Below are 20,372 nucleotides of genomic sequence, written 5' to 3'. Positions count from 1 at the left end.
AACCCCCTCCCCCCAACCATAACCATATCATACATCTTGTGTATACAACCAGATACAGTCATACTCAGCAGATCAGTTCAAGAACACTTTACTTTTTCCTTTACAAAATTCAGCAAACGTTACAAGTAAGATCAAAAGAAATATCCTCTGGAAACAGCAAACACAATTGCAGATAAGAAGAAATCAATAATAAAATAAAAAAGAAATAATATTACATAATTAACAGACCTATTCTACCTCACATTCAGTGCTGACCTTACTAAACACCGGACTTTACAACAAATGCGTTGCGTGATAGATATCTAACTTATGGGTCCACTCACTGTACTTACAGCCGACGTAGCGAAATAACTTCTAATGTCTGTCCTTTTCTTTTTTGGTGGCGACATGGTCTGGAGACTCAGAAGGAGACGCGTGTGCCCAGCTAGCCGCTGCCTTTTGCAGCTAATCAAAGAACGTCCGACGATTCAACTGACTTCCCCCCCCCGACAGCACCGTTCCGACACGGTCTCGGAGGCTCATAATAAATGTCAAACTAAGAAGCTTCCGTTCCGCGCACCGCCTGTTGCTGCTAATCAAAGATCGTAGATCCACGTTCTTTGAGCCAATATGGCAAAAATTGGTCGGGACTTTTTCATATCCCGTGAATATTGGTCGGGACATGTCCCTACCGTCCCTACCCAAACTTACGCCCATGGCACACGGTGCAGAAATGGCCGATGCCCGACTAATCGTTGCCCATTTTATTTTTTATATCTTTAAAACTGTTGTAGTTTAACATTAAATTGATGTTTAAATCTGAGTTTTCCTTTCAGAATCAAATGGATTAGGGGTCTTCAACCTGTGGCTCCGGAGCCACAGGTGGTTCTCTGGACCATGCACCATGGCTCTTAAAGAGAAAAGAGCCACTTTTCTGCCCTGAAACTAATGTTTTAAATATAAACATTATAACAAGTCTAAGTCTGAGCAGTTTTCCTGTTTTTTCATAGAATAGTTTCCACAGAGTGATAATAAATATATCAGTAACAAGTTTTAGGTGTATTTTTCTTGCTATTAAGTTGGAAACTATGTGGGTTTATTCCACAAATAAACACTCCAAAGAAGGAAATTTATCAATCATCTTTTTGCACAAGTCTTATGATTTTTTAAAAATATATTTTGAACCCAAAAATTATAAATAAACTGTGGGTTTATTAAAAATTACAAATTTCCTATTGTAGATATTTATTTTAAAAACATTTCAAAAGGTCAAGTAATGTTTGTGGCTCTAAATGAGTTTTATTTAGCCAGACTGGGAATAAAAAGGATCCTGTGAGCAACCAGACTCATCTAAACATGCTAATGTTGGTCTGGCACTTCAGAAAACTGAACAGCATAAAAACAGCAGGAGCAAAGAGTAACAGAGCATCAGGTCTGACAGAAGATGGATGCTGGATCCCAGCTGTGGACTGTTTTATCAAAGTGTTTCTACTTCTGAATAGATTCAATTTCACTTGTTTTAAAATACAGATATAAATACTTTTGACTTTGCATCAGTAAACTGACAGACAAATTGAAGCATACAGAACCTGTACAGTAAGCCCAAACATGAAAAAATATGCAGCTTTAACCAGTGACGTGTGTGTGCATACAGCAGACTCTGCAGTGACCCTGCCTGAAAACGCCACGTGTGTTTGTGGATCTTAAATTTCCTAGTTTAGTTGCTGAGCTGTTTTTATTTTATTCATTTTAACTTAAGCAGTGGTAGAAATGGTTAATCTTGGTTATGGCTGACACTAAGGCTGTAAGTTTCTAAATGTGTCATCTTCCCAGCAGCCATTTTGAAAATAAACAGATAAGTTCCAGTTGTACTAGAGTTGGCCTGTGGAGAACATTACATTTTCCATTTTCCAACAGTATTATCTTAGCTTTCATCTGCTGGGAGGTCAAACAGTAGCAGTGGAGAGTCCCATGTCTCTTTAAATAAACCGCATTGTCTGATGATGTTTTAATGGGCAAACCTCCGTCCCCTGGGCGATGGCCTTTCTGACTGCTTCAGTCATGTAATCTGCACGGGGCACTGAGATGTAATTGCTGTGTACATATCAGCCTTTTCTCCAATTTCTGCACTGTAAAAACTGAACGGTTAAATAAATCCTCCTGGCATGAGTACAGAAAACAAGAAGCATTTCTGTAGAAATCCTTCATTCTTTAACCTTTTACTGTAAATGTTATCAACCCTGAGGAGAACACACTTGTGGAACAGTTAAACTTATAGGGGAAGGGGAACTGGCCACGCCTAAAAATTAGCTTGCCCCTCTCTTTCTACCCCTCCCAGCTTGAACTTTGACCAAGGTGCACTGTGAAGCCGACAGAAGATATGTGGAGAAAAGCTTCACTCTCTCTCACCTTTCTCTACCTTGATTTTTCTTCCTCTCCATCTCACTAGCTTTTTAGTTTAGACAAATGCATCGTTATACTATACACACAGAACATAACCATTATCTACTTATTTTAAAATAAGTAGATATTTCTCCAAACCTACAAGATCACCATTGACGACTGCATTGAGTTTAGTCCGTTCTACTTTTGGTCTGAAACACACATTTTTGTGAAAAATTAAGATCAGACAGTAGATAGTAGATCTGTATTCTAATCTGTCATGATGGCTCCTCTCCGAGGTACGATATGTAACACGGATCAAAAAAACAAAACACTCAAGCTCAACCTGTGAAGCAGTAGATCACAACACAACTTTTTTTAAACAAATCCTCTTTTTATCAAAGCACCCAGTCCAAGTCCAAAGGTAGGGCTCACCAGAATATCCACAAACCAAGAACAGAACCATCTGCATGTCAGTCGGAGCAAAACATCAGCCGTTCGTGCCAAAATGCTCCCTCAGCCTCAGCTTAGAGACAGGAGTGAGCAACCAGGCTGGACATCTAGCTGTTCTGTAGGTAAGGGTATTTTCACACCTGATAGTTCTGTGGACGTCGTTCAATTGGGGAACAAAATTAAAACATTTTCAGCTGTTGCTGTTTGCTTTCACACTGCATTGTGTCAAATAATCCCAACCATTTGAAAAACCTGTTCCCCTCCTCGCCTGTGGTGGCGCTGCACCAACAACCACAACAACCACTGTATTTGTAACAAGATCTTTCAAAGTGAAGGACCAAAGTTAATCCTTCAGATTGAGTTAAATTTTTCAGATTAGTTTTGAACACTAACGTAGTTTGATGTGGATTGATCACAAAATCAGTGCTACTGATGAATAAGGATTTATCCAGAGAGCCAATATTGTTGTTGAACTTAGACATTTAAAAAACGTTTACCAAGTAAAATTTTACCCACTTTTGAAAAACTTAGACCAATCAAATTTTGACCTTAATTTGTTGAATTAGTATTTCAACAAATTATTTTTTACAGTGGTGTCCAAGTTTATGCATTATGTTCCACCCACTTTATTCCCACATGGGGCTCCAGTTCCAGTCAAAACAAAGATGTCCTCTAACCAAGCAGACACCAGCACACAGACTCAGTGTTTTAGAGAGAAGAAGCAGAAACATGTAGAATTAGGAGATGACAAAGGGCTCAAGACGGGAAACTTTATAGAAAAAACACAACAGAGGATGTTCATAAGTTTGAAAGAATGAGATGGAAATGCAGACAACTCCCACGTTTTCCTTCTGAGATTAATGAATTTCTGCTCAGAGAGGAAATGCTTTAAGAAAAGGTAAAAATGTCATCAAACAGCCGATGTGTGCGTTTGATTAGTAATTCAGACCAAAGCTGTCTTTGATAAGACAATATTACGAGAGGGCTCAATGAAACAGCTAATGAGCGGCTAAGCTAACTCAGTCTCGGTCCAGAGTATACAGTCATCAGATTTTCTGGGCGTTGAACTCTAATTGGATTGTGGAGACATAAAGAGACCAGGAACATTTACCGTTCAGTCATCAGGAATTCATATCTTAGACAAATTTGCCAGCTTGCGTTACCATTTGATGAAATTAATTATTGATGAGAGAGAAATGTTTGTCATTTCGTTCTTCTGCTCCTATACAGCCAGAGGATAGATGCTGGAAAAATTCCTGGTCCTTTCTGTAATTTCCCAGTTTGTCTCGGTCGCCCTCAACACCTGTCTCCCATTAGAGCGCTATGAGCAACCTTTGACTCGGTGCACAGGAAGCGCCGCGGCGACGTGCCGGACCGTCTAGAACCAGCCTCGGGCCGCCACTGGGGAAGCGGCCTGATGAAGATGTAAAGTAATATCCCAGCAGTACATGAGGTCACTCAGACCCCTTTTACAGTCAACATGAAAAAGGTTCGGGCGGCGGTCACGAGACAGGGCTGGGTCTTTGTGATTCAACAGGGGTTCATCAGTTCAGAGAGCATAACGTGAGTCAGGCTGCTGCTTCAGGCCATTTCTAATCTAATTAAATAATCCTGCATCAATTTATTGACTTTTAGAGACACGCCTGACCTGTAAAAACCATTTGCAATACTGGAAAAAGGGGTAAAATGTAGCTTGAGTACCTTAAAGGTGTTTATGCCTCCTAAACTTCTTCTCATTCTGTCACATTTACCCCTAAAATTCATTTTATTTCATTGGGACCTCAAGTAATAGACTAGAAGTCTATAACCTGTTGTTCTAGGGCCAAATGTGGCTTTTGGGTTTATTCTAGAAAATTAAGATGTTTTTGTTCCTTTGTAAAAAGTTAGATGTTTCATTTTGTTGCAAAATCTCAAAATACAAATAAAATTTAGTAGAATTTCCTCAGCTTTCAAAATAAAACACTTAATTTAGTTATAAATAGATTTTTCAGCATTATGGAAAATTATGAGCATCTTCATTTAACTGCTTTACAACAACACAGTTTTTTTGGTCAGAGGCCTCTTCAGAGCTGCGGTAACACAGACTGCTAGAGGAGATTCTTCCTGCCCAAAGCCTTTAGCATCTTCAACTCTTTGAACGGCTTTAAATAATGAGTCATAACATTTCATTTTCCTATGGAATTAATAAAGTAATAATTTTATTAAAATAGGCTGTTGACTTGTGTTTCTTCCACTACTCTTATCTCTTTTCTGTATAATCCACTTCCTCACCTTTCTTACTTTTTGTCTTTGTGTCCATTACGTTTGAAATAAACCCAAAGCAATTTCTAGTAAACATAAAACATATAAACATAAATATAATACTTTACTCAAGTGATTTACTTATGAAAGTAAAAAATAAGTAAATCACTTAAATCATAAGTGTCATCTACAGTAGAGACAATCTATGTATATATAAAACAATTTAACTAAGTTAATAGGTAAAATAATCTTCCAGTGGAACTAGTATTTACTTATCAATATTAAGAAATTACTGACTTGAAAAAAGCCTACATTTGTTGCTGAAAAGATACTTGTAAGTTTTATTTCTAGTGTACAAAGATGTTTGAACTAAAACAAGACAAAAACACTTTGTAAGATTTTGTTTTTGCAGTGGATATCCCAGCTTTAAGCTGTCCGTCATCAACCAACTAAGACCCGGACGCTCACCCAGACTGACCGGATGAAAAGGGAGAAGCAGCCAGAAGGCATCAAGGAGGAGCTGCAGTGATCCACAGCTCAGGTGGAAGAATCTGTGGATGGGACTCTCCGCAAGACTTTTGAATTATTGAAGGAAACCCATAAGCTTTCCCCTCTGCAGGCCTCCACAATAGGACACAGCAAGCCGGTGGAAGGCAGATGGAAGCTTTATGTTTCAGAAATCAGTGATGTTTGTCTATCAGTTGTGTAAAACGACAAAGTTTGGAGTCATTTAATCACTAGATGGATGAAACATCCCACTTGGGAGGTGATTCACCTCACAGTCATATTCAGCCCTAAATGCTCGTCGATGTTGGGGAATTCACAAGCAGCCTAGAGGAAATAAGTGGGGGAGGGGCTGCAGAGGGTTCAGGCATCTTCTGTGAATCGCGCTGCGTGGCGTGCAATCGGCACACTGCCCTCCTCTTGACTCCCCCATAAGCTCTGCTACAATAACACACTTTCCTGTCCTAAACACAGTCAGCACCAAGATCCACATGGCTGAAAAATTTAAAAAGAAGAAAACGAGTGCGTACCTACAGTAAGAAGATAAAATCTGAGAGGGGAGCTTACTTCAGCCCCTGGTTGCCCTCAGAACTCCTCTATTGTTGTTAGTATAACTGTGATGACAAAGATAATCTTTGTTATCATCATTATTATTATCATTCCCCGTTTTAATTAATTTTTCCCAAGGGCTCAGAACAGTAATGAGAACCAGACAGCGAATGGTTCTACTGGACCAAAGAACGATCAGCGCCGAGGTCCAAACCCGGTTCAAGTCAGGGTTAACAGTGCCATCTACAGTAGAGACAAAAGCAGTCCATCATGTCTCAGGAGGACGTCAGACCAGCAGACAGTCAGATATGAAGCATTCTGGAGATATTATGGGATATTCAGCATAAACTAAACACAATCCAACCGGAGTGTAGAACGATCCGTTTCTTTGCAACAAGTAGTTATGGAGCTATACACATTTAATTAAAATGTTTCTAATAATTGTTATATTTTATATAATTTTACTGAATGTTTTGAGTTTCAAGGTCAAACTGATCATTTTGTAAATACACATGTTCTGGACATTTACTAGGACAACTGTTTTGCAAAATTAACTAAAATAAATATTTTACACTTCCTGATATGTTTTTAAACTCTTGATGAATTTCATACACAGATGCTTCAACTTATTCTGGAATGACATACTTGCTATGAACATTCATGCTATTTTAATTAATGTTGGTGTGTTTTAATTTGGTTTTATCAAACAGATAATTGTAAATTAGATCTTGGATCAACCTGTATAAATAAAGGTCAAAATTAAAATACAAATCTGTTAAATCTAGAGAAGTTGTGGAAAAAATACTTAAAATACTTAAAAATACTTAGTTTTTTTATGTAGCGATTTATTCAAGAAAAAAAATAGGAATTTGGTTTTGATTCCTATTCTGACCTGATGAAATTATTCAGCTTATGTTGAATAAAGATACACAGGTAAAATATAAACCTTGATTTTAAAATGCTATTTTTAATCACCAATCTAAACTTATTTATTATTATTATTATTATTATTATTATTATTATTATTATTATTTATTATCCTCCAATACAAAGAAATTCTCAGTAAATTAAAAAAAATCCAGAAACCTATCTCATTGTGACTGGTTAAAATATTTATTGCTCCCCAGTTTAATCTTGTTAAATTCTATAAACCTCTTCATTACTGACTAACTTTGCACATCAGTGCCAGAGACCCATTAATACAGAGATTTAATTATTTGTGCTGACTAAGACAAAACCTCGCTGTTTATCCTCAGTCTTCTCACCCCTGGCAATGGGCTTGTAAATATTATCCTGTTTTCTTTAATCCAGCGCACAACGCCACGCTCGCCCACTTACCGGAAGCTCCGACATTTACTTCGGGATTTGCCGGGGCTTGGGCTAGAGTGGCTGTGAGAGGGAAAGTGCTAATCTACACAGCAGAATCAGGATTAGTGTGGTGAGCCAGGTGACCCTGGCCTGATACCTTACAGGCCACAGGAGAGGACGGCCCGCGGCGGGGGCCGGGGGGACGCAGGCGAGCGGAGGGGACGGGGGTCCCCCAACGCTGAGGCCGTCTTGTTTCCCTCCTTTCATCTCGCTCATTCTCCTGCCGTCTCCTTTCCACACACTTTCTCATTCTGTCTCAAGGAGCCTTGATGAGAATTCCACTAATCATCTGAGGATTAACAGCGACTCAGACAACACTACATCTAATTCCTCCTTCATCGCCGCCGCGGTAACAAGAGGGCTCACACAACCGCACTCTCACACATACAAGACATGTGTGGAGCTATTTCTATATGTCAAATATGTTCTGCATGATTTCAGTACGAGATTGCATCTGCAACAAAATAAATCATGTTGGCCCTGTGCAAGTCTTACATGGAATTTGTTTTATTTATTTATTTTTTTTCATTGCTTTCTTTCTCCTTTTCTAAAAAAGAACAATCCACTCAATGCAAACTTTGTTTTGATGAAAAAAAAAATGGCTGTTAATATTTGTCAAAGTGCAACACTAACCTGCTGACTGGTCATTAAGGAATACTTTGATTTTTTAGCTCAATCAAGCTCTGACCTGCAGGTCAGAAAATCAAGAGCCCAATCTTTTTCTGATCAGTGAAAACAACTATCAGGTTGCTCTGACAACAACACTCTTTAGTGTGGAAGGTGCTGGTGAGCAAAGATGACTCAAAGTTAGTTATGTTTAGTAGAAGTTTAAACGAAGTTAGAGGAAACAGAAAAAGACATTTAAGTCTAACTCTGACATATCAAGACTTTTATAGTTCACTGAGGAAGCAAGAGAGAACAAGTCTCAGCAGATAACAGGAAGGCTGAACAAAGCACTGCAAAGTTATGTTTGTTATCCTTTTGGACTTTTAACTTTGTCAGGAAACATGCTGGATCTGGAGATCTCAGTATTAAGGCCTGAACATGAACCCATGAGTCCATGGAGCTGTGAGCCATGACTGCATCAACAGGAATGGTCTGGAACCACCATGTTCATCCTGAGGAGAGGCGCCCAAGTCTTTGGGAACTAATGTCCTGCTACTTCCTGGGTACATTTACACAAAGCAGGCAAATGTGACCCAAATCTGATATTTTTGCCCAAATCAGGCTCATATTTGACATTTTTATGGCAGTCAGAAGGGCCCAATTCCAAACTTTTCACCACTCAATAAGTCAGACTTGTGCCACAACATGTGGTACTAAATCTGATTCGTATCTGATAGTTTTCAAAGCATCTGATAGGTCATGTTGCATTTTATTTGATTTTTATGTCATTGATGTGAGAGATGCGTCACAAATCTGCACCAGAATAAGCAAGACACAGTAAATCCTGACATAAACAACTGAAGCCTTTAACTTTCTCTTTCCTTAATCTCCTTCATCTTGTTATGGTCTTGTGACAATATTGTTGGCTCTTATTGCTCAACATCTTTAAAATAAACCATAGACAGCAGCATCCTTTACTACCTCAGTAAACGGAGCGCTGCTATGTGACGTCTACGTTGTTCTGCAGAAGCAGATCGCTTTGGGGTCTGAAAGTAAATAGTAGTATGAATGTCCACGTAAAAATATAAAAATAAAAAATATTGGAATTGAGTATCATGACCCCAAAGCCTTTGCTTTAAGGTCATTGAGCCTCAGCTGCATCAGCTGCTAACACGACATTAGTCTTATTCAGGTGAGTTGGAGAAGAAATGCATCTAAAGTTGCAAGAAGGTCATTTTACTAGTTTACAACTTAATTTTTGCCACACTTTTCAGATTTTCATTTGCATCAATTTTGTTTTTAAGTTTCATTATGGTGCACTGCATCGTGTTTGTCTCTGACATAAAGCTAAAGTGAAATACATTAAGCTTTGAGGTTCTAGCATGATAAAATGTGTAAAATAATAAATTCACATTGCTACGCTTGTATGTGTTATTTTAATCTTCCAGAAAGATAAAACAAGTTATAAAAACAAAGATAACTTACTGCTGGCTTACAATAAAATTCATTGGCATTAAAATCTCATTCATTTTGATAACAACTTATTTTCTTTCAGGTCATGATCGGCCACCCATACGGACGAAATAAAAAAAGATAAAGAATTTATTTAGATCAAGGGTGTGTAATTTCACACCAGCTGCAGAAAGTTAATTGAAATAGCTCTGAAATGATTATTTTTCTCCATCTATTGAATCTCATTGACACAAAATGTCCACAAAAAGAATTGATGACAATATATTAGAGGCATCAGAGCTAAGTGGCTTGCAGTTTCAGTCTGGTTAAGTACATTCTGGCAGCAGTCTTGCACTGTCTCAGAGACAGGTTGGCTTCCCAGCCTCCCACAGTTTTGCTGTAATGAAGGAGCTGTCTTACCCAAACAAACAGGCACTCTAGAGAGGTACCTCAACTGCCTCCTTAATCCAGGAAGTCTCTCTTATCTCCACACAAATGGCCCTGCAGCACATTACAGTGCCATCCATCAGGTAAACCGCAGGGCGACGTGCGGGTACGCTTGCATCATACTGGAAAAGTGAAAACGCTGTGATGGAGGAGTACATCAGGGCTCCAACACATGATTTGTTGACATGTCGTCATATTATTCTTTTTGTTGGTTGATGCAGATTTAAGGTTGGTTGGTTAAGACTTTTTTTTCCTTTTGATTATGTAATCTATGTTTAAGATGATTAATGTATAACTTTTCATAACTATAAATATAGTAACAGCTTGTTGTTACTGCATAAAGTAATATTTTTCTGCATGTTTTGCTTCAGTGTTAGATTTTTTGAAAAATAGCTACAGATCTGCTAAACTGCATTATTCTAACCAGTTCATTTTTCTGAGTTTTCTCCTTTTTGCTTTCAGTCCAGGTTTGGCTTCACTGCACTGATTTGTCAGACATGAAAATAAAAACGGTGAGGAATTTACAAAAAATATAAAATAAAATAAAAATTATTTAACAATATATGTATTGTTTTACTCAGATAAATTTTAATGTGAAATGTTTTTGACCAATTCTGCAGATGAAACAAAACTCTGTCTCTGTAGAGCTGCAGATGCAGACAAGCAGAACATGATCTAGTTGTATCTGTTGCTGGGTTGCATAATTAATTAAATTATCTCCTCCCATAAATATTTCATAAATATTTCCTACAGTCTGTTTGCTTTAGTTGTTTTTAATATGTGAAACGTCTGAATTAATTTACATAAAAACAATATGAGTTTTATGATCTGATGTTTACAAAATAAAGAACATGAATTATGATTTCCATTATAACTTCAAAAATAAAGTATTGATTCTTCGTCCTTCATTCAAATCTGAGATTCACAGCTGAGATTTTGACAGATTTCAGAAAAACGATGAATTGTGAATTAATGTTTTGACTTTTCCATCCACTGATAAAAAGAAACCCAAACAATAATCACTGTTTAGTTCTGGTTATAATTCATTGTTTGTAGGTAAAAAGTAAATTGATCACAAATTAAACCAATTAAAATCTAATAAGTTAATAGGAAAGTTTAATACATAGATTGTTTAAAGGAGTTAGAATTATAAGAAATTTTACAAAATATTTCAGATTTTAATATTTTTTTAATGCTTATTTTGAGAAGAAAAATGTTCATCAAGAGTTTTTTTCATTGCATTGGTTGAATTCCTGATGACTAGGACTTAACTAGATGAATGTAAAACTAGATGAATATGGACTCATGGGTTCATGTTCAGGCCTTAATACTGAGATCTCCAAATCCTGCATGTTTCCTGACAAAGTTAAAAGTCCAAAAGGATGTAATTACAAACTAATTTTCTCTTGCTAATTTTTCCTGTTTGTAATCAACCTTTTTGTCTATTTTCTTATTTTCAGGTCTGTGTTTAATGGGAAAGCTGTTGTCTTCTTGCTCTCCTGTAAGTGAATTGTCTCCCACTCTGTGTTAATATGCGTATGTGCTAAATTGCCAAGCAGTTTCCCATTACTATCAGTTACCCTGAGGCAGCTTTTGAGCCAGTTGCTAAGAGCTTTCATCCAACAGTGTTGATCGTTAATACTGATCTGTACATTTTCCCAACTAAAGCTCTTATAAAGAGCTAAGACCATAAGACTGTGTTTGCGAGTCTAGTGACTATGCCAACAAGGCAACAAGGAGCTGGAAAGAATTGGAGACGGAGCACGCAGCCGCTTCAGAAAGCTAAAAACAGCTGTGTTTTTACAACCACTGAAACACAACGCTCCAAAGGATTTTTTTCCCATTGGCTACCCATACTGCACCTGCCATTTCCATCACAGCCATGTGGTCACAAAGGCAGCAGTATATCTGTCAACAGGATCAAGTCCTCAATAGACCCTGCAAGCCACTCAATCCTCCAAGACACCCCCTCCTGTGGCCCCAACAAAGCCTCCAAACCCCTCAACCTGGCCATTTCAGCCCAACTCATTTTACTTCCTGTCCTCTGTCTGAGCGTACCTGAGGAGCACAGCGTTACCAAAGCAGAGGTTTTCAACTTTAAATACTTGCTGAATTGTCAGTACTACCAGTTTCACTTCAGGTATAATTTATTATGTGCAGAAAATCATCTCCACTTTTTTATGTGCTGTAAATCAATATTTAATCAACATAAAAATCTCCTCCTAAAACAAACTTCCACATCTCTGGTGACATCATGAGGCATTACACAACTGATCAGAGATTTTCTGACAATATGCAGTTGTTTTTCTCTTTTTTTATTAATTAAAATGCTTGTTTAATCTTGTTTTCAGATAATGTGTTTTGGTCAGTTAAACTACAGTACAGGCTACATAAACTCCCACCGAGTTGGAATAGTAGTGATATGAATTAAACAGGATTATGAATAAAATCACACCAAATAAAGCAGTGAAGCTCATCTTTGGTATTGTAACTGTTTGCTTCAGTGAAACCATCCAAGCCTACATCGATAATGTTTTTAGCAGTCTAACTCTGGATCAAACTAATAAGGTTGAACCCTTTGCTTTTCCATTTTAATTCCAGTTGGAATCCACACATTTAAATGAATCCATTTCATCCACCAGTCTTTTTAAGTCACACCATCCTTCAGCTCCATTTTAAGAAGACAGAGTTAGGAAATAAACGCTACAGCATCTTCCTCCAACACATTCAACACCGTTTAATCACCAGACAAGCAAAGCTGCCAAACATTCTGCCTCACAAGCGCCACTGCTAATGAGACAGAAGAGACACACCACTGTGACAAAACTGACATGACTGCAACTGAAATATCTAAAAACAATTACTCAATAATAACATTACTTAGCTCACATTGCATACAGAAATCCTGCAAAGCTAACAATATTTGATTAATAGTTATCTGACCACTAGGGGGCTTTCAGTGAGAGATGAAAATTATTTCCTAAGCAATCAGTCGACCCGTTCGCAAAACAATAGCAATAACAACCTACCCACACTGTTGGTACCACAAGAGAGAAACCATTTAAAAAGTAATCTAAAGATGTCACAGGACTTAATGTTGCAGCTTTTCCAAGTGCTTCCACTTTTATACATGTTTTTTTAATACATCAGTCTACACAGCAAAATAAGAAACGGTCTTCCAGCAGCTCAAAAACAGATTCAGGATTTTACAACATCTTAAACATAAGAGAAGTTGAATGTAGGTTTGGATCAAATTCTGTCTTTAGGTCAGACTTAAAGACAGAATTTAAAAGTGTCAGGTGACCAAAGATGGAGAAATGAAATATGAACAAGCTTGTAAAGAAAGTTGTCATCGTGGCTCAGCTCTGAGCTTGTGAGCATTAAATAGCACGAGTCTTGAGTGATTTTCCTGTGTCCAACTCGAGTGTCAGCATGGGGTATTCGCCCTCTGAGACAGAGACGCAAGAGAAGATGAAGGAAACTGAGAGACCGGGTCGACCTGCTGGGGATTAAGGACGGGTCACAGTGGATCAGCTATGTCTTCCTCTCCCACAGAGGAGAGAAAACAAATATTAATCACCTCTAGCACTTCACACAAAGGGCCCCAAGACAAGGGCAGGAGAGCCAGTTGAGAAGACGACACGGGCCTCGACAACTAATGAAAAGACCTCTTATGGGCTTTTCTGTGGTGGGCCCATGATCTCAGGACACCTCACTGTGGAAATGTGTTTTCAGTGTTTGAAGGAAAATCTAGTTGCACTTCATTAATATGCCGTTGAACATTCATTCTTTGTGGATTTAATGTCCATCACTGTGCACAAAGTATTTATAATCCTGTGAACTTTTTTGCATTTTGTAACTTCAGTGCGTCGAGTAGCGTGCCATGGGATGTTTAATTATTTATTCGTTTAATCTCCATGAATATATGTAGCATAAGGGTTTTTTCACACCTGAGAGTCCGGTAGATGCGATTTGATTAGGGATCAAAATTGCAACATTTGCTACATTTTCAGCTGGTGTGGTTCTCTTTCACACTGCACTGCGTCAAACCAACAAAACCCTTTGAGCAACCAGTTCCCCTCCTCGCCTGTGGTGGCGCTGCACCATAAACTACTGAAGGAAATTACACAAGAAGAAGACGACACTGAGCACAACTTCCTTTTACACAAAATGAAACTAAAAATGTAGTGGTGTCAGATTTTACCAGTTGTAGTCTTTTTCTTTTGCCTTTGGTAAAAGAATACAAGACAGTTTTTCTGCTAGAGTTTGTTGGTTTTGATTGTATTTTCCCAGAATGCCCTGCGCTGTAGTTGGCTTCCTCCAACATCTAGGTGTATAAGTACACCATTAACTAATCAAATAAAAATGTACACCACACTTTTCAGATTTTTGTAACAAAAATGTAAACCATGTTCATTTTCACAATTCTGCATCACTTTGTGTCAGCCTGTCACATACAGTAAAGTCCCAGGAAAATAGATTGAGTTTTACAGTAGTAATGTGACAAAAGGAGGTAATAATCTGTACTTATTCTGTGCTGGATATCAGGACAATATTGATCCCAACAGAAAAAAGCTCTGAAGGTGACAGGAAAGACTCTGTCTCATCTTCCTCTCGCTGCAACACAAACTCGTCCGTCCTCTGTCCATGAGGCAACTCACGAGTGACAACAACGGACCCCACCTGGCAAACTGGTGGCGGTGCCATCTGGTTGCGACCAAGACTCGCCATCCGGCCCACAGTCGGTACCCGATGTGCCAGTGTGGTGTTGTTTAATGAGCGCATATGAGCAAACATTTGACTGCCAGGTGGCGTTGCAGCCACGCCACGCAGACCAGGCGGGGTTCAGCCACTGCCGTTCAAACCCGGGGCCATCAAAAGGGGGCCTTGGATTTCTAAAGTAACTAAGCCATAATCCACCCCCTTATTGGTCCCATTCATATTGAAATACATGATCAGAGGAACTGCAGAGGCCCTAATCTTGCCAATGAGCGGTCCGGCACAGCTGCAGGGATAAAGTCAGAGTATGAGACTGCCAGTATATTAGAAAAACTCAGGCCTCACTGATTGGATTAGGGGAGATGAGGGAGGGGAAGGGGTAGAAAGGGTCTCAGGGGTGAGGAAATGTCATCTTCTAGCGTTAGCTGCAGCGTGGTGGTCTCTGAGAATCAGACGCCGGGACAGACGCACTTTTGAGAGTTGTGCAAGCTACAAAAGAGAAATCGGAGGGGGCGCGAGGGAGAATAGCAACAAGAGAAAGAAAAGGAAAGGCTGAGTGTGCAGCGATGGGCCTCGATAGCACCTCCCAGCCACCTAATGTGATACCACGTCTGGTATTAGCAGGGCAGTTTTTAGGAGGAAACAAACTAGAGAAAAAGAGAGAGAAAACTAAACCGGGCATTAGCTGTCGACTTAAAGGTTTGTTCTGGTTCCTCTGGTAGGAAGAGCCGCCCCGTTTAAGTGCGATTGAGCGTGGCTTAGCTGGGGATCATTGGTTATCCTCTCGACTGTTTTGTTTTGAGGTTTCTTTTCTGTATTTACTGCGAGAAGTAGGAGAAGCCATTTTGTCTAACAAAGCAGGAGCCAAATATTTCCTTAGTTGTGCATCTGGCTCTAAAATGTAATTTATTCATTTAAACTGGCAAACACAAACTTCTCTGCTTATTACTGTTGCACACACGATACTGTTTTATCCTTAACACAGATTAGAAAAGAACAAACTGTCAAATCCCTTCTGTAATTTTAGAGAGCTGGTGCATCAGTCGAGGACGCCGCTCACCAAACGTTACAGGCTGTTACTGCTGAGCTCAAGTAAATCTAATAATAATTACCTTTTTCCCTGTTTTTACATATTTCTTACATCATTGACATCCACACACATATGTCTTAGAATGCATTTAAAAATGATGGTTTTTATGTAAAATTTGTGTATATTTCAGCACATTTTATTTTGGAAGATAAATCAAAAATTTCTTAAAATTTATGCAATAAAAAAAAATTTATTATAAGGTAAATTTAAGCATAGTGTTATGTAGAAAGGCTAGTGTATATATTTTTATTTAAAATGTTTGATTTTAATGTTATTTTAGTTGAAGTTTGACTAGAAAAATTGAAATGTTGCAAAACAAAATAAAATACAATTCAAAGTTCTAGATGCCCCCAAAAAATTTTAGTAACTGAAAGAAAAATATATTTTATTCATATTTATTTGTCAGTTACTAAAAAAAAGAGAAAAAAATATACGTTTATTTTTCAACTGAAAACAAAAAGTAGTAAAAAGAAGACTGTCACTATATGAAAGATTATAATTACGGCTGCAACTAGCAACCGTTTTAGTTTTTTATTTTTCTATCAATTATTCTGAGGATTAATTGATTAATCTCCAAAATGAAATTGGCATACTCCAGAAATTTTTCATTTAAAGTGTGTAAGGCTAAACTGTTGATTGTTTTTGAATTAATAAATTAATTGATAATAAGCGGTGCTTCTTTTTACAGAATTTGAACGAGGTGAACGTCTTTTGAGGAGCTTTGGATCTTTTTATTTTAAATGTAAAATGTATGTTCTTTACACAGTTTTGGTTTAATTTCTATTCTCAGTTTGTTGTTTTAGCAATTTGCCTTTTTACATTCTTTATACTCGAGTTAATTAATCAATTACTAAATTAGTTGACTATTTCAACAATTGATTTACCAAGATTAATCTGATTATTCATTTCTCTTTCTAATTTTGTTATTATCATGCCATTAATGTGAGAGATAGTTGAATGCTTCAGACATGCACAAAACCACAGGTGGGACATTTTTAATTAGACAATTCTAGTTTGTAGTCAACAAAGTTTTGCTGCTTCTCTTTTTAAATAAAACTGTCTCAATCTGATGATTCAGCAAAAAGGGAAAAATTATAATTTAAATAAAAGACTGCTTTAAATCTAACCTCTACAATAAACAAAGCGCTTTAGTTATTTGCATCATAGCAATAAAGTTATGTGAAACATTTTACTTTTTGCAGTAGTAGTATAGTTCCATTGTTTTATTTTTTTGTTTTTTTTTAGCTGAATATTGGATAGAAAACATGAAGACATTATTGGCGTATCGTCCACACACTACTGTAACATGTTATAATTATGGAAGCTCTAATGTGCCAATATAACAAAGAGCATTTAACACAGTGAGTTATAGATAGAACAATATTTAAAACAACTTAATCTAAAATGCAATACAAATGATGAATTAATTAAAATTAATATTCATTTAGATAATAAGTAAGGCAATAAAATAATTAAAATAATTAAAAAGTGAAATATATGTGGAAACCAAATCATTAGTAAAGACTACTTATTAATTACAGATACAATCAATCCTATATTAATTTATTTTAAATTTTGAATGACAAAGCATTATACAAATAATTGCTTTATGTTTTGTGAAGCTCTTGCATTTTCACAATTATAAGAATTTCATCATTTCGTGTAATCCTGATTATCTAATTGGATCACATAAACAACTTATTGTTATCAGCTGCAGCTTTAGTTCATAGCTTGCAGATGGGACCTCTACAGGGGTTCTGTGTATTTTTCTGTTTTTTATAATGCATGAAATTCCTGATCTGTTCTTTGTAACCAGCTGACAGAGCACCGAGTAGTTCTGGTCTGACGGGTTTTCTGGGTTGAATTCATTAGAGCCACATATGTTCGGCCTTTTAACATTTCAGAGATTTTGCTGTTTATTCCTTCCGTCTGTTGTTCATGCTAATAGACAGGCTGAGTATGCCAAACTTCATTCTGCAGCTACAGTGATCGCGGTGCGTTTGCTGACAGCTGGGTTTTTATCAGGAAGCACCTGCTGTCTCTCCTCATCTATCTGTGAGGTGGTTTCCATTTCTCTATCAGAAAGCTCCTCGCTAACGGGTCTCCTTACCGGTGAGCGGTCCCAGAGCCATCCATCTCTTTGGAACTGGAAACATCCAGGTTCACCGTTGAGTCCTCAGACATCAGCTGAGTCGCCCTTGTCTGGCTGTCGATGTCGCAGTTGTATATTCTTACAGGCTGAAATAACAGAAAGAGCACTAGTGAGTGAAAGAGTGTTGAATTTGTCCACCATGTTAACTCTGGAGTAACACTTTAAAAATACACGTTGCACACAGTAGTGTAATAGCACAAGGATCAAGTCTCCAAGCAGGCATGAACGACACCATAATGGACTTTGAAGTGGATGCATTAAGTGAGCTAAATTTGTCATCTAAATAAACCAAAAACCATTTCAGGCTTAATTTAAAGTCACTTCAAGCAACATCAAACTTTCAGCAAAATCAACAAAATAAATCCTGACTGATTGCCCTCTTCGTGGTTGACTTAAAAAAATAATTGTTATCTTTGCCCCACACAGGTGTTGTGATTCACCTTTTGTCTGACAGTTTGTTTTCTCTATGGTTTTTTGTTTTATCTACAGTCTAAAATTTACTTGAATATTTCAAACAAGCAAACATTTGTCAAGATTATTTAAACCCAATGAACTGGTTATTTTTATCATAGCATTTTTCATACTATGTAAACAACAAAGATACAGCAAACAAGAAAAAAAGGTAGAGAGATGTGTAGGTAAAAGGAAACAATGAGTTGAAGAGTTTTTTGCAATTGTCTTTATTGTTTTGAAAGTTCAGTTGTGTCCTCTCTGGGCTTTAATAAAAAAATAAAAATAAAAATAATTAAAAGGGAGGAGGGGGAACGGGGGAAAGGTCCTACCAGCTGGCCATCGGTTCGGTTAGGTCCTGTTCTGCTCATTGGAAGGTAAGGGGGAAAACCTGACCTGTGAAAGGCCTGAACAATAATCAGCAATACAATCATTAATTTAAATCACTTTATCGATAAACACAAATAAATTACACACATTACATAACTAAGCAAGCAGTTCAGAAACCACGAGGCTTCCAAAGCAGTATTCCTTAGGAAAACTCACTAATATTACCGCGCAGTTATATCCAAAAATGCTACTTCCGGTTAGCATGCCCGTCATCAAGAGTACTAAAATAAAATACATAATCAATTAGAAATCATAGCCGAATAAGCCAATACATTAATTTGCACAATACGCACGTACAAATGAATTATAAAGGTTTAAATTAAAATTAAATTTGAAAAACGTTTTTTTCAATGGAGTTCCGCGGTGGCAGCGCCACAACAAATGATTTTAAACTAGACAAATCGAATACTGCTATAAACAGGAGAAAAAAATACAAATCTTACTGCTCAGTCAAGCGTATAGCCACGTATTGTGTGATAATGGATTCTGAAGAGCGACAGATTAGAATGCCAAGTTTTCATCTGGTAGCAAAACAGACGCGAAAAAACGCCAACGCTCCCTTATCAGCTGACTTCCGCCAAGCAGTGACGACCAATCCGGGAAGGGTTTATTGATCATGTGACATTTCTTAGTTTTTCTCTTTTTTTTCTTCTGTACTTTAGTGACGCGTAACAGCCCTCGTATTTCAACGATGCACAAAGATAACCAGTTGGGTAAGTTACTTTAAAAAGGTAATTAGTTATAGTTACTAGTTACTTTTCAGAAAAGTAAACAAGTTAGTTAGGTAGTTATAATATTGCACCATTTACCAGGAAAGTAACTATTGTGTTACTTAAAAAAAGACATGCATAAAAGCATTCAGGTTCACCATGTAATGAAACTTCACAATATGTTCAGATGTTCAATGGACACAAGCAGAAAACTCTAATTTACACTGCTGAAGCATTACTTTCTACATTCATACACTGATCACCTCCACAACCTACACTGGTAAAAATCATGGAATGTTGGATTGAAGCCGACTTTCCTTGGATCCAGTCCAACTAATTGTGTTGGTTTATGAAACCAACACAATTGGTTGTTATATGAAACTTCAGCATAGCAGACCTAAAAATGACATACAAATCATATATACTGCTCAAAAAAATAAAGGGAACATTTCACTTTAATTTTGTGTGTGGCTCCAAATCCAGGCATCCATTGGTTAATAATTTTGATTTCCATTGATGATTTTTGTGTGATTTTGTTGTCAGCACATTCAACTTTGTACAGAACAAAGTATTCAATGAGAATATTTCATTCATTCAGATCTAGGATGTGTTATTTGAGTGTTCCCTTTATTTTTTTGAGCAGTGTATAATACAAAGAGGACTGACTTGTTTGCAAGAGAATTAGAAGCTCTATTCTGACTCTTTCCCTTGTTACTCACTGCTGTTGGCTGACATCATGATGATGGCTGGCTGTTCTGTAACTGGAGGTGAGGTGTGGTAAACTGGTGCAACTGGACGAAGCATGAGTCTGTCTGTCTGGTGGTGACTGTTGGCAGGTGTGGCTGATGTTGCAGTGGTTTTGCAGGTTTAGACACGACAC

General features: G+C 37.5%; 1 long non-coding RNA gene across 1 annotated transcript in view; it reads right to left on the bottom strand.

The window, feature by feature from the left end:
- Positions 1-19,570, bottom strand: part of LOC106924985 (uncharacterized) — a 31,044-nt gene extending 11,474 nt beyond the window's left edge. Inside the window, exons 1-2 of the long non-coding RNA XR_001419756.2 lie at positions 19,226-19,570; positions 17,901-18,028 (exon numbers count right to left, since the gene is read on the bottom strand). This is a non-coding gene — a long non-coding RNA (uncharacterized LOC106924985). The remainder of the gene's footprint in view (positions 1-17,900; positions 18,029-19,225) is intronic.
- Positions 19,571-20,372: the final 802 nt, after the last annotated feature.

The sequence above is a fragment of the Poecilia mexicana genome, unplaced genomic scaffold (assembly GCF_051168715.1).
Source record: "Poecilia mexicana isolate PSO_F unplaced genomic scaffold, ASM5116871v1 scaffold_10, whole genome shotgun sequence".
Lineage (NCBI taxonomy): Eukaryota > Metazoa > Chordata > Actinopteri > Cyprinodontiformes > Poeciliidae > Poecilia > Poecilia mexicana.
The sequence above is the reverse complement of the archived record's forward strand: the minus strand, read 5'-3'. Positions and strand labels throughout refer to the sequence as shown.